The following is a 13,878-nucleotide window of genomic DNA, read 5'->3' on the forward strand; positions in this document are numbered from 1 at the left end:
TACCAAATACAATGTAACTCTGAGAATGGATTCATACACTACCGGTCCCAGCACTTTAAAGATTTTCTTAACTTGCAATTCTTCATTGGTGATTACATAAATGAAGGAAAATAAGTTAAAGAATTTTCATTATATATGTATAGATGAACGTTCTACAAACATTAATATTTCATATGAATTTCTCTTATAAACCTGATACAACTACAGTATAATATTTTGCTCCGTTATTTGGATATAAACTCTGTCATTTATATAATAGATACAAATATTACAAGTTTAAACTTATATACAATGTACATTTGCAATACATTTGTAGGGACAATTTTAATAGATACAAATATTGCAAGTTTAAACTTATATACAATGTACACTGGCAATACATTAGTAGGGACAATTTTAAGTTATGGAAGTCCTAAATTAAAAGATGTTTTCAACAAACCTTGCTCTGATTGTCGGTAACATTAAATTGTTTTCTGCTATCTGTGTAATTCACTTACACCTATACATATGCGCGCTTATATATGTATAAATCGACAACATGGACTTGTCACTGTGAAATGATTACTTCCCTTTAAATAATTTCTTCTCTTCATTTTCTCGGAAACTCGGCTCGGACAATCGAATCTACCGGTATTTCCAACTCACCATCATTCCCCGGGTTGACCCATTTTCAGACATTTCAGAATAAATGACCCGATTGCCCCTTCGGCTCATCAGCGCCAAAACCAGTTTAAAAAATCTCGCAAACAAAAATGGCATGTCATTTCAGTCATATACACAGGGACCTGGCACGATTTCTAACCGTTGGTTAGAAGTTCGTGCCAGGTCCCTGTGTACATGACTGAAATGACATGCCATTTTTGCGAGATTGTGGTCATATAGTAGATTCTACTCGTTATTTTATCCGAAACCCCATTATGGAGCGCGGCTAGCGTAGAGTAGAGATCTAATTAAAGACAAAATCAATCTATTTCCACTTCGATCTATCAGAGTTACTTCTCTTTGTTTTATTTCGATACATCAGAGTTACTTTCCTTATATAAGAGTTATTTCCCTTTAGTTCCGCCAGTAGAATGGCAAACATCGCGATACATTGACTAATATATCTAATTCATTTAATTGCTTACACACGTACGTGATTCTGAATCCAAAGTACCACGACACTGAGTCAGCTTAATATCAGCCATAATGACATGATTGATAAATGTCAATACTCCGTTAAAAGGGTGCAAATACCACACCCTCGACTCCCTATTATGTTTATAAGAATTTTGAATTTCTCCATGACCACAGAGTGAAACGACAATATCTTGTAGTACCGCTATATTATACGATGTTAACTACATGATATACAAAAAAAAGGCTCCAGCAGTATACATGAATAATGAATATTATCATTCTTATCAATATGGTATGTTAATTTTGTAAGACCTAAATTGCCACCAGTTACATCTGTGCTTGACTTATACGACCTTTTACCCAGAAATTTAGTTAACGAATATTTAGGTATAGTACTTATTCACTATCTATTAATCCGCAAAGTTTATAAGTTTGTTTTCGTTTTAGATATATTTTGTGTTGTTATAATAGCCATGATAAATGGCATTCCGATAAATCTGGTGACAGAGGAAAGCCGAACTACACGAAGAAAGATCATCTGTCTTACAGCCAATAAATACACATGTCTATTGTTAAAGGCTATAAGGGTTATGAAATAATTTCAGATAACTTTAGAAAAAAATATACCACTCGATCAAATCGGATCCCTTAAAGGCCCACTGCCTTTCTGAACTGGCTTTTAATTCCTAAAATGGGAAAGCAAAACGAGATGCCTAATTTCGATGAGTCACAATAGTTATTTGCTTACTGATAATAATACACTCATCATCACCTTCTGAACTGAACAATTAAAGTAAAGTAAATGTTAATTTTCATAACGCAGATCGTCTTAAGTTTCCCGCTGTCGTCTGGTCATCACTGCGCCAGACGACAAACGGAATATTTACCGTTAACATAGATAACGGAGGATATATTGCATTTATTTAAGCATTAAAGTCATTGTTTTTTTTTAATTTCATCGGTATATGAAAGAAATTTTGTTTGCGGATTCTCACAAAAGTTTGCAAACAAAATTTATTTCATAACCCGATGAAATTAAAAAATAGTGACTTCAATGCTTATAATTAATTTTCCATGTTACTTTATAAAATGTAATACGTTTACACGTACGATTCCATTGATTTTTTACAAGGGATTACTTTTTCCAAATCAATACGCAACGTCGACAATGTTTCTATTGTGACGTCACGATAACGTCGGGTTTCGGCGCCATTCTCGGATATTTTTTTTCATCGTGAAAATGAAAAAAATGAATAGGCCAATCAGAAAGCCAGAAACAAAGAGAAAATTAATTATTTGTAACCTCATTTTAGGCCATCAATAGACATTTTCTTTTGTAATTGTTGTTTTTAAGAATTTTCAAAATTTAATGTTAGGTTTCGTAAGACTATTGGGACTTTAAGTTTGACTGCATCTTGGATATTTTTTTCTGCTCACGAGGTTGTATCATTAACTCAGTCGTCAATGCGATATATAGACAAAAATTTCAAAAAAAAGACATGCCAAGTATCCATTCCAAAATGATATCAAAGACTGCGGACCATCTTTTAGAAATTTCAATTTAGATCTTTGCGAAACAATCTCGTCGCTCTGTTGCATTGGCAGGGTAATCTTATCGCTCCGCGTATATCACGAAGTGAGAATTACAAAGTACTGGTAAATTATATCACGAAGTGAGAATTACAAAATACTGGTAAATTTATTCATTTTGCTTTTTTAGAAAAGGTCAGAAAAGTTAAAAAGTTGAGATATTTGGCTGGAAATTTAATATCTATGGTATTCATGAATCACTCTCCATCTCTTTTGTAATATCAATTGTATATTTATTTATAATTTGTACTTATGGACCGTAAGGTCCACGTAATAAAATTAATTGAATTGAATTCCAAGCTGTAATGTTATCAATTTATCGTTTTACACTTTTATTTTAATTTCGGTTTTCAGTCTTCGTTTTTCGCAAAATTATACAATATCATCAGAAACTGCATCCGTCGGTATAAACCTTCATGCAAAGGTTTGAAAATTAAAACTTGTTGATTCCTACCTGTATATGTGAATCGTAGTTACAAGCAAATTGATAGAGTACATGTTAGATCTAGCATTATGATGCGCTAGATACATTACAAACTACAATGCATATATTGAGGTTGGTGTTGGCATTTGGTAGGAGTTCTAGTATCGAAGTTTTTGAAATTGACATTTCGATATAAAGCTAGATTTTTGTCAAAATATTTTTTAAAACACCTATAAAATCCAACAGGCTTCTCGGTATTTAAATTTTAAGCCATCGCTGCGATTTACAACAAGGAAAGTGTTGTTTCGGACCCTTTAGACCTCTTTGAGAAATCCTCTCATCCGGGGTTTCCCGTACAGGTATTCCATGCGCGCGCAGAAACGGAAGTATATCAAGAGAATGGCGGCCAGATTTGTTACCAGCTAGATAGTTCGAATGGTGATCAACCATGTCTTGAAGAATTTACACCGGTTTGAAGATACATAACGCAAGGTATGTGATAGCTATGTTTACTTCACCAAACAGACTTGTCAGTGACCTCTCCTGATCTCATTCTGTCCAAAATCTTCTCTCACCTGACTCATCCACGTTATTGTTTACAGGAGTCAATTTAAAGAGCAATGTTGTTGAGCTATTGTTTAATGTTTATGTATCTAGGCCACATATATAGTCTACATATAGTCTATCATTTCCGCTACATAATAACATCTAAAAGAAATTCTTTGTAATTTCCCTGTTTAATTATGTGTTGTCAGTATAATCAGAATTCAACCCATGCTGCAGAAGGGGTTTGTCATGCATGCGTGCGTGCATGAATCATCAACAGACGCTGTATCATGTAACGACAACGTAAGATGTAAACTCGACCAGCATGTGTCGTCAATGACAGCTCCCTAACTACACTCAGTCCTGATTACCTCGTCAGCTGTCTGCTACCAAACCAAAAAAGCAGAGCAGTTGTTTTGACAGGGACATGCATTTATTGTGTATTAGGTTTTGCAGAGCAATTCAGTGTATTGTAATTTGTAGGTGAGAAGCGTTTGTTGGGGAGAATCCCAGGCTTCTGTCAGCTGCACTTAAAATTGTCTTTTTTTTTTGAAAATGATTTATTACATCCAGTAAAGTTGCAATGAATATATATCTATATATTATGTTTGCATTTTACATGGATATTGAGGCAAAACTATTTGTAGGCCTTATGGTATCTACATACCTTACTAATACAAAAGGTACACACTGACTGACTTGTATGTATTTGCAGGTTAGTGTTTGACAGAGTGTGACATATATTTTCTTATCTCTACAACAACACATTTAAATATGATGTATAGTATAATGTAGGCACGCTTTAATGCACTTAAGCTGATTTATCGTTAGTGATTATGTGGAATTATAACCTCCATTTACTGTAATGTTAAGTGGGAGGACAGGTAAATGTATTGTGTGGACAACATCATATTTCAGTTAACCACAATGATACAAATATCAGATAATCTTCTCAGGTGTCGATTTAACGTGTTGACTACTTAAAATATTTTACTTTGATGACATGTTAACAGGACACTACATGAATTTATTGAGTATTTTTCCCCATTAATCTGTAACTTAGAATTTAATAGATATAATAATATATGATCATTTGTTTTAAAATCAACAGCACTGAAAGATTTGTTCATTATAGAATAAATAAATAGATAGTTATGCAAAAAAAAAAAAAAAAAAAAAAAAAAGCTGCAGAATTGAAATTAAATTTGATGTACAGTCTGACAATTAGTATTGTCAGACTATTTTTCTTCTGTTACTAAACTTACTTATTTTACTTCAAGTTAAAAATATGAAAAATAATTAATTGCATCCTGAAAAAAATCTGTGGCACTATATATTATATATAGAATGAAGTATTGATTGCGCATGCATCAAAGGCAAAATAAATTATTTTATGTTATTTTTTGTGTTAATTATACCTTTATTTACACGATTATTCACAAATTATTGTTCAAATAATGAATATCGTTTATGCTCTGTCGGCGGTGGAGCATCTTTAAAGATTCTAGTAAAATCATTCTTAATATAAATTCAATGTACACTGCTTGATTTATATCCTAATTTTGAAAATGTGACAAGAGAATAAACCCACATCAAATTATATGTTTTTGTAGAACATGAAAGTTGTTGTTATAGCTGTATACATACATGTAACATCCGTTTGTCACCATACAGGGTCTATTTTAGGTCATGATAAGACACAAAGTAAACATAGATAGGTCATTGTTGGGGTGGAGGAATGTGCAGCAAACAAAACAGTATCTATGTACCTAATAATATACACAATATACAAACCAACAGAGTGAACATGTGTAAAGTACACACTTAAAATTATATTACCTAAACAATTTACTGTAAACCGAGGCTACTTAGCGCAGTGAAATTTTAGCACAGATGCTAATAAATGTAAATTAGAATTGATAGTGCGGATTCAATTGGTGAATTCAGTTGTTCAGATTTAATTCTTAAAATACTCTTTTTCAGAATTTAGTGCTATGAATTAGCGCTTCAACGACAGCACAAAAAGTGCTAAATAAAATTAAACTAAACATGTACCGCAAAAATAAGTATGTTGATAGTTTTTAGCAGTCGCATGCATTATAAGATTTTCCCCATTATAATGGTGCTATATAATTGTATTGCTGTTAAAAAAAATTCTTCATATAATGTCTACTCAATGACACTTATTAACAGTATTTGTATGTGTGGTTGAAATATTTGGATCATGTTGATATTTTAACTGGCCACCATATTTACACAAAGTATATTGATAAAGGTTTTCTCACCAGAATCATAATTCTAGAATATCTCCCCCTGCTTAAGAATTCAGACATGGTGCTGATACAAAAGTTATCAAACCTAATTTTATTGATGCTTTCAATATTGTAGAGACTGGTGGCTGGTCTAATTGATATGGTCAAGTATTGTGCAATTTTTAGATTATTTTGTGGTGGTACGTATACAAGGAAACACTAATTACACGGTCTCAGGAAATAACATATTTCCTGTAAAACATTTTGTAAATTTCCCATTTGTAGAACTCATAAGAAAGAATGTAATTCTGCTTATTTGTATAACCAGTGAATAGATTATTAAATTTCAATTTGTTTGTGAAATTCAAGGAGTTAACAAAATGCCTGTGATTTTTGTACTCCGTTCGAGGTGTCGTGTTATGAGACTTAAAATAGTCGACACTATCTGAATCAGTTAGCATTACAAATCTAGCTGGCTAAACATTTAACCAGGAGATAGAATGTATTCTGTACTAAAGAAAGCTATTGTTGTTGATGGATTGGGGGAAAATATTATCGCCCCCATTTGTTCCATGTCAAATGGGTTTAGGTTTACACTGGCCCCTTTTACAAGGGACACAGAGAGATACTTTTCTCTTTGTTGTGGACACAGAGATGGTGATTTAAACTAGAGAATGTTCTAGTAATGGGCAACAACTAGCACATTCCAGTAGTAGTAGATATATGTAATCAATCAGGTAGAGTTAAAAATATAAATTTTCTTTATGTTTACTGGTGACAAGACTAATTTAATAATTAGATCATATATATGTATATGAGTAGCAGGTCAAAGTCTTTTCTAGGTAGAAATCTATTTAATTTGGATTATCTTTTATGTTAACTTTCATTATAATGTACATGTGTTGTAACAGTTTTTGATTTTACTGATATAGGGATTGAGTGGTCATGATGACATATCAAAGAAATGTACATGCGTGTACATAGAAGAGGAAATAATTTTAACTCACCTTTATATAACATACTGTAATGAATCTTAGCGGTTTAAAATCTTAATGAACTTGAGGCAGAAATCAGTATTATGTTACTATACTTTTCAATATTAATATTTTAAAATTTTTATATGTTTAACCCAACCAACAAACCAATATCAAACTATACATGGAATTCAATTAACTTATTATAGATCTATTTTCGATTCTATCATGGAATTATGAAGCTTTAATTTATTGGTGTGAGTAAGATATTCTTATGTGATAATTGATGTAGTTTTCCAAAATAGTTTTGCAGTTTCTAAATGTCAACTAAAGGGAGAATACTCCTGTGGTCTTGAGTCTTCTGCATGTGCTGTACTGATCTGAAGACTTTAGTTTCATGGTTTAATACCGTTTATTAAATAAATATATTTCATATGACTTTACAAGTATATTGTACATGGGTTTAGTGTTTTGTACTTGCAAAAATCAAGATTAAAAAAAAATTGCTGATTAATTTACCTGGGTATGCATATATATATGCAAAACATTTTTTCTAAAAATGTGTACAAAATAGTTGTATGTATATTTATCATATAGTCTACGTGATATTCAGTGATTTCGTCTGCGTAATATTTTTGCTTATGTCACTACTATAATATGACCTGGGGTGATTTTCATTGACTGGAAATTCATCGTCAAGACAGAAAACAGTAATATGACATCAAAGAAGACAGAAAACAGTAATATGACATCACATGGAAAAATGATGTGATGTCAGGATTTTTAGCACAGTGGAACAAAATACATTTGATGTGAAATTCTTCGAAATGTAGGATGTTATAGTTAAGTGATAACAGGTATGCTAAATTTGTGTTTATTTCATATAATACTTTAAGAAACTTGTTACAAAGTTTTAATTTTTGCTCGCCAAGGCTCCAAAAAAATAAAAATTCCTTAGACTTATTTCATAAAGTCTCTTGTGAAATGAACATACATGTAAGATCCTATTTATAAATTTTGACCACAAATGACAGAATGTAACCAGGGTTATCAGGGCATCCAGTGGACCCTTGAGAATATATGTTTGACCCCCAAAAATCAAATTTGGCTCTTGAGTTTGAAGCATGTGTGTACAGTATTTGTCATATGTTTTGACTCTTCAGATTTCTTCAGAAATTGTGATTTGACTTCTGAATCTGCTTAAAGTCAAGGGTCACTGGATGTGCTGGTTATTATATTGGTATAGCCTCAATTCTAAATATAGAATTACACTTAAAGCACCTCCTTATTAGCTTTCCTTCTGAAGATTTACCGGTAATCTATAAATTTGTCTAGTCTGTACACAACTGCTCAAAATTATCCATGTGTACTGTACATAAGAACATCACTGCTGTAATCAATTAAACAACATCAAACAAAAGCCAATTCAACATTGGTAAATGTAAATGTGTGTTTCAAGCCAATTGGCCAATTCAATACATATATAATTGTCATGATGTTTCTAACAATTGATAAGCTGCGCGCATATCTATTTGATCAGGAACTTTAGTACAAAAGTACATAGATCAATATCCAGGAACGAGGAAACATTATAAAACTGTTGTCAACCAGTAGATTGGATGCTGCACGATACACATTGTACTTACTTTTGTAGATATCAACACAGCTGGTCATCCTCCCCCTTTTTTAAGCCTGTTGCACATGTACACGTATATAGATCTCTGCTATCTGCTCTGCTCTACTTGCTCGTCAGAATATGAAATTTCAAAATGAAAAAAAAAGATCTGGAAAGATTTTGTTTTCTATCAAACAAGATACATATATATATATACCAGCATTTAATCAGCAGTATACAGTGGCATGTTTAACTTAGTCCCTCACGATAACGTTTGATAAATTACTCAAACACAGAGTTATCTCCCTTATCTTGCAGATTCCTGACTATGTAACTGTTTGGTAATTAATAAAGATAGCAACGTGTTGGTGTTTACCTTGTAGGATGGGTTATGTAGAGGGTATGAGTTACAGCTAGCGGAACTACAGATTTAGACAAATATTTAGACTATACATTTGTAAGGAGTTATTGGATGCAATATGTGAATTAACCCACCCATTCATATCTTGCACCGTTTTATATTTTATCCTAACTTGAACTGATGATACACTTCAAATTTAAGTAATATAATTGCATCCTTAAATGTATTGTTAAAGCTGCTAAATCTATATAGATATTTTTATGAGCAAACCAATTATCATTTGTTGACATTTTCATATACACTTAAAATTTCATATTCTATGCCACTTTGATGTATTGGAGTTTTGTTTCATTCAGTATACATGTACATGTTTCAGACTTTTTGTGAGCTTAGGTGTATTGGTAGGGTATTGTTTCTTTGGGTATACCTAGTATTTCAGTGATTTATGGGACTAGCCTAGATGAGTCCTGGACTCATGATTTTCCTTTGGGACTCACAAAAATTTTGAGAACCCTCTATATTTCTTTGTATTGGGACTCATTAAAATTGGAAAATTAGTCTTCTGGACTCGCCTTAAAAAATCCTACATCAATTGCTGCTATTTCAGACTATTTGTGAGATTAAAAGTATTGGTAAGGTTTTGTTTCATTGGGTATACATGTATTTCAGACTATTTGTGAGATTAAATGTATTGGTTGGGTTTTGTTTCGTAGGGTATACCTATTTCAGACTATTTGTGAGATAAGGGGTATTGGTAGGGTTTTGTTTCATTGGGTATACATGTATATATTTCAGACTATTTGTGAGATTAGCTGTATTGGTAGGGTTTTGTTTCGTTGGGTATACCTATTTCAGACTATTTGTGAGATTTGGTGTATTGGTAGGGTTTTGTACCATTGGGTTTACCTATTTCAGACTATTTGTGAGATTAGGTGTATTGGTAGGGTTTTGTTTCGTTGGATATACCTAACCTTCAGACTATTTGCGATGTACAGAATGGTGGTTGATATATAATTCATTGTAGGTAATACCATTCCATTAGACGTTCCTGTACAGTTGTTGTTTTATTATACCTGCTGTATTATTTACAGTGGCGTCCTTTGATCACAGTCTGTGGTGTGTTACCACAGCACACCAAGTCAGCCATTACCTTTCCCAGCAACCCCTATCACAGACGATGCTAGCTAAGTAAACTACTGAGTCCATACCGAACACACTGACAGATCTATCACAACCAAGAAACGAAGCCTGTGCAAGAATTTCATTTATATTGTAGATACTTATTTTTGGCAAAAGTTTATGAAATATTGACAGCTTGTTCATATTGTAAATGTTTTGGGGTGTTTTGGCATCTCTTCTGTCGAGTTATATCTTACACTATGGTAAGGATCTTTGTTTTACTATCTGTAAAATATCAATAAGCATATAAACACAAAATTATTTTAGACTTACTACTACTGTAAACAGAGAGTTATCTCCCTTCCCTTCTTCAAGCATGAACAATTTTATCTTTCTAGGCCTTAGTGAAATGCTTATTTTTCAGCAGTATACAGTGGCATGTTTAACTTAGTCCCTCACGATAACGTTTGATAAATTACTCAAACACAGAGTTATCTCCCTTATCTTGCAGATTCCTGACTATGTAACTGTTTGGTAATTAATAAAGATAGCAACGTGTTGGTGTTTACCTTGTAGGATGGGTTATGTAGAGGGTATGAGTTACAGCTAGCGGAACTACAGATTTAGACAAATATTTAGACTATACATTTGTAAGGAGTTATTGGATGCAATATGTGAATTAACCCACCCATTCATATCTTGCACCGTTTTATATTTTATCCTAACTTGAACTGATGATACACTTCAAATTTAAGTAATATAATTGCATCCTTAAATGTATTGTTAAAGCTGCTAAATCTATATAGATATTTTTATGAGCAAACCAATTATCATTTGTTGACATTTTCATATACACTTAAAATTTCATATTCTATGCCACTTTGATGTATTGGAGTTTTGTTTCATTCAGTATACATGTACATGTTTCAGACTTTTTGTGAGCTTAGGTGTATTGGTAGGGTATTGTTTCTTTGGGTATACCTAGTATTTCAGTGATTTATGGGACTAGCCTAGATGAGTCCTGGACTCATGATTTTCCTTTGGGACTCACAAAAATTTTGAGAACCCTCTATATTTCTTTGTATTGGGACTCATTAAAATTGGAAAATTAGTCTTCTGGACTCGCCTTAAAAAATCCTACATCAATTGCTGCTATTTCAGACTATTTGTGAGATTAAAAGTATTGGTAAGGTTTTGTTTCATTGGGTATACATGTATTTCAGACTATTTGTGAGATTAAATGTATTGGTTGGGTTTTGTTTCGTAGGGTATACCTATTTCAGACTATTTGTGAGATAAGGGGTATTGGTAGGGTTTTGTTTCATTGGGTATACATGTATATATTTCAGACTATTTGTGAGATTAGCTGTATTGGTAGGGTTTTGTTTCGTTGGGTATACCTATTTCAGACTATTTGTGAGATTTGGTGTATTGGTAGGGTTTTGTACCATTGGGTTTACCTATTTCAGACTATTTGTGAGATTAGGTGTATTGGTAGGGTTTTGTTTCGTTGGATATACCTAACCTTCAGACTATTTGCGATGTACAGAATGGTGGTTGATATATAATTCATTGTAGGTAATACCATTCCATTAGACGTTCCTGTACAGGTTGTTTTATTATACCTGCTGTATTATTTACAGTGGCGTCCTTTGATCACAGTCTGTGGTGTGTTACCACAGCACACCAAGTCAGCCATTACCTTTCCCAGCAACCCCTATCACAGACGATGCTAGCTAAGTAAACTACTGAGTCCATACCGAATACACTGACAGATCTATCACAACCAAGAAACGGAGCCTGTGCAAGAATTTCATTTATATTGTAGATACTTATTTTTGGCAAAAGTTTATGAAATATTGACAGCTTGTTCATATTGTAAATGTTTTGGGGTGTTTTGGCATCTCTTCTGTCGAGTTATATCTTACACTATGTGTGTATGCAGGATCTTGGCAGGGGCTGGCTTCTGTTTGGAGAATTGGAGGTATTACTTACAATGTCAGAAGTTGTGGTCTCTGTAAAATATCATTGTTTTGGCTGCCGTATGTAGGAGGTGTGGTATTCTAATGAATAAGCATATAAACACAAAATTAACACAAGATTTTAGACTTACTACTACTGTAAACAGAGAGTTATCTCCCTTCCCTTCTTCAAGCATGAACAATGGGAGTTGAATTATCTTTCTAGGCCTTAGTGAAATGCTTAATTCAAACAATTCCATTTCAACTTAAAAATACTTTATTCTTTATTCAAATTCTAGAAGAGTTTTTTAGTATGTTGTATTCAGCCAGTATATATGTTTATATTGCAACATGTGCTAAAAATTGGTAAGCAATTAGTGAGGATAAAGGAATGAATTTCAATATTCTATATAAATCTATAAACCAATGAACGAATCATCTAAAACATAAAAGCAACAGATGTGTTCTGTGGAATACAGTCAACATCGTTGGAAAACACATGAAATGATTTGATAGCGATTGCTCATCTGGGACTTATAAATAATTTTCATTAAGTATGATGTAAAAATCATATCAGTATGGCTATAAAGCTGTTTGGCTTTTCATGCAGTGTAAATATATACAGTGGCAGAATTGATTAGGCTTTGCTGTAATTGATCAGAGAAGTTTACGAGAACCAATGATGTGTTGGAGTGCTCAGACAAATCATCGTTATAGAAATTTGACCGTGTGATGGTAGCACTGCCACTGTGATGGATGTACAATGCCCATTATACCAAGGTTTTTTAGCTCTAAGCTACACAACATAGACTCTACCTATGATTGACATGCAAATATAACCAGCTGGCTAGTTGTACTTTCTCCTTTTGGTCTCTGTATGAGAGGATGGGGTGATAGGGAGGGGGTGAGGTGGAGGGGTAGGGGTGTTATATCAGAAACAGATACAGACCACAGGAGAAGGATCCACCACTTCCTCACCTCAACAGCTACAGATTTTAATGCTTGATTAGTGATGATAGAAAACAGAGAAAAAATCAATTACATTATGGAACTCTCTAGAATCAAAGTCAAAGTTTTATCATTTCATCACAACACATTCTAGGCTTCGTGTGTTAGTTAGTGTGTCTCATTAGGGTTTTGACACCATTCTGGAAGCAACGAATTATCGATACAATCAGAAATTAAAAGTACATGTCAGGCAATATGTGGAGATGGGGATGATCGTAATCATTGGTAGATAATATTAGAAACCAGAAATACTGTGTAAAAGATTATTTACGTGAATCAAAATTTTCAAGATCTGACTTAAGGTTATTTATCGGAACAAATTTTGATATCATAAATGTTTCTCCCGCAAAATTGATTGGGAAAATATCATTCCAGCTGAAATACATTTGGCGAAAGAGTTTCCTACAATTCTTCTTTATTCATGAAAATCATATCAATTACATGTATCACTTTTTGTATACTGTCTTAACAGAAAAGGTAAGATATAACAACTGTCATTGTCAGTAAACGATCTCATCATGAACACATCGTGAGGGGTGGTGCCCTGGGAAGATTAGTGAGGAGAAGGGAAGTGAAGTATACTGGTAGGTCTCAGCAGAGTTGTTTTGGGGGTTGCCATGAACTAGAACTTTAGGAGGGGAACACCCTATGGGAGGAGGGTTGATGGTATTAGGGTTAACACTGATGACCTAAGATCATATAGTAGTACTTAGCCCTAGTTACCAGGTCACTAACTAATGTGAGGCTCTATAGATCTCCTCACTCAGATTACCAGTACCTGTAACTATTCAAGCCTAAATGTTATTTAAGGGATAAATTCCACAGAAGTAATTGTAAAAAATAATATATACAAATCCCAGTTATTGACTCTCATTACAATATAACTAGTATTTCATTGTAAACACTAGA

General features: G+C 33.2%; 1 protein-coding gene across 1 annotated transcript in view; it reads left to right on the forward strand.

Annotated features, from left to right (window-relative positions):
* Nucleotides 1-3,501: 3,501 nt before the first annotated feature.
* Nucleotides 3,502-13,878, forward strand: part of LOC138336353 (FERM domain-containing protein 4A-like) — a 114,783-nt gene continuing 104,406 nt past the window's right edge. Inside the window, exon 1 of the mRNA XM_069285804.1 lies at nt 3,502-3,625. The gene's annotated coding sequence lies outside the window, so the exon portion shown is untranslated. The remainder of the gene's footprint in view (nt 3,626-13,878) is intronic.

This window comes from Argopecten irradians, chromosome 12 (assembly GCF_041381155.1).
Source record: "Argopecten irradians isolate NY chromosome 12, Ai_NY, whole genome shotgun sequence".
Classification (NCBI taxonomy): domain Eukaryota; kingdom Metazoa; phylum Mollusca; class Bivalvia; order Pectinida; family Pectinidae; genus Argopecten; species Argopecten irradians.